The sequence below is a fragment of the Corylus avellana genome, chromosome ca5, assembly GCF_901000735.1.
Source record: "Corylus avellana chromosome ca5, CavTom2PMs-1.0".
Lineage (NCBI taxonomy): Eukaryota > Viridiplantae > Streptophyta > Magnoliopsida > Fagales > Betulaceae > Corylus > Corylus avellana.
The window spans coordinates 15,185,511-15,187,847 of NC_081545.1; positions in this window are offsets into that span (position 1 = coordinate 15,185,511).

Here is a 2,337-nt window from a genome sequence, read left to right on the forward strand (position 1 = left end):
TGCTTGGGCTCCGAATGCCATAATCTCTCACGTCGAGCAAGGGTTTCATGAAAGTGACTGTGAATCTGTGAGAATGATCCTGGAATGTCGTTGATATTTCCCCTAGCTCCGAGGTGAGACTTCCTACGGATTGCTGAAATCAACTGAGCGTGCTGTAGATGCGCTTGAGATCAAAGTCACTTACTGGTGTGGTTGAAAAGGCTCTATTAGCTGCGCGTCCTTCCTAGTGCAGCTCTCGGTGTTTGTGGTGCTTGTAATCGATGGTACTCCTAGTAAGAAGGGAGTAAAGGCAGAGAACCCTATCCTATGTGACAATGGTGAGATTCTTGACTGGAAGAACTCGGCTGCTATAGAGAGCATTGTGTCTGTGCTCCGCTTTGGCGACTAATAAGTGCTAAAATATTCATATTTTCAGTCCTTAACTTGCATGTTTTAATCCTTTGGTTTTGGTTAAATAGGCCATTTTAATTCCTTTTTGTGTTTTTCATACTTTTATAGGCTTTTGGAAGAAAATGAAGTAAAACTAGGTGATTTGGGCTCAAAAAAAAGATGGAGAAAATTGGAGCTCCTTGACACTACGATCAATTGCAGGGTACCTGCGATCGAGCGCAGTACCTGAGAGGACACAGCACAAAGCAGGCCAGGAGAGATTGAGCGCATGCCAAAAGAAGGATCGATCGCAGACCTGCGATCGAGCGCACACGGGCTACGATCGATCGCACCCGTGCGCAGGAGACACATCAAGTGGCGGCCAAAGTGTCACTCTTTCCATATTAGGGTTTTCCAACTCCCAATTGTAATAGGTCTCAAAACCCTATGAAATCCCTAGGTTTACTACTTTGTCTAGGACTTCTAAAACCTATAAATAGACCCTTAAGCCTCTAGAATTGGGAGGCTTGAGAAGGAGAAGAAGAGGAGCTCTTGAAGTTCAAGTCTCGGGTTTATTCTTTTCTTTTCTTTTCTTTTCTTTTATGAAGATGTTTAACATCAACTCTATGTGTAGCTAATTTACTTAGTAGGGCTAGATTGAAGCCCTAGTTATGTTTAATTAATATTTCAATATTGGCGCCTTTATGATGATCTTGTTGTGCTATTTAACTTGATTAATACATGCTTGCATGAATTCCTCAACATATGCATGTGGTTTAGTTAGATAAATTTGGATGACTGAGTCCTGGGTTTAACATAAGTAACAAAAGAATCCACACCGCGATTCTTGGGTTAATCAACATGGGGAACCGGGAGTATACACCCATGCCCTAGGCTTCGTGTGTTTGTCGATTTCCATAGAACATACGCTTTTCTAAAGAACAACTTAGTATATACCATGCTAAATCCTTTAGGAAAGAAAAGAGTTAGAGTATACACCCTTGCCCTTAGGTTGACAAACATTAGATATGCATAACATGATCAAAGCATTGGCATATTGTTATATTAGTTGAATATAATTAGTGGTGGATATCAAGGCCCTACCTTTTTTCTATTATCAACTCCATCACTATTTTACTTAAGGAATTTATTTTTAAACGGAAATTCAGCAATCCTCGTGGAAATGATCCTGTACTTGCACCCTATACTACTATGTTGACCTTGTGCACTTGCAAGTAAAACGTACAATTATTTACCTATTAATTTAGGTAGATATTTACACAACAGCGACCCTGAAGCGTGTGCAGTCGTAGAGGTAGTCGTCATTTCTGAGTTGGTTTCCGTGCTAGCCTCGGTGAAAGAGGCACTGCAAGCAGGGTTGGGGATAGAGGATTCGTCGGGGGTGGCCTTCTTCCTCTAGCTCCTCTATCTTGAAGTCGTAGTTAGAGTCGGGATCTTGGGCCTCCTAAAGCTGGGCTCGTGTCCTACGGAATCGAGTTGGGTACGAGGAATATAAAGCTGCCGCACTCGCTCTTGTTCGTGCCAAAAAGCATTACTACCTATTCTAAGTGCAACCTTAACAATAACTCATCGTACTACAAAAGTGGTAGCCTAGTTCTAGAAACTCAAATCCTCCCCCAAGTGTTAGTGAAAATGCAAGGAGGTATCGGGAAACATCGGGATATCTAAAATAAAAACTTAGTGGAGTTGCAAAGGGGTGGGTTCGTAGTTTAGAAATTTGGTCAAATGCTCATTGCAGGTGGATTCGGTTGCACGAGTAATTAGATCATTTCAGATTCTCCAGCCAAATACCTAAGTCTGACTAGGTGAGAGTTGGTGGGTTCTAAATATCGGGGATGACTTTCATCTCAAGATTGTCGAGAGGGGTCTTTAATAACAAGGATGCCCTTAGGGGCGAAAGGTGGGAAATGTGGGTCATCTAGGTGTAGGGGCATTTCTGTCAAGAAT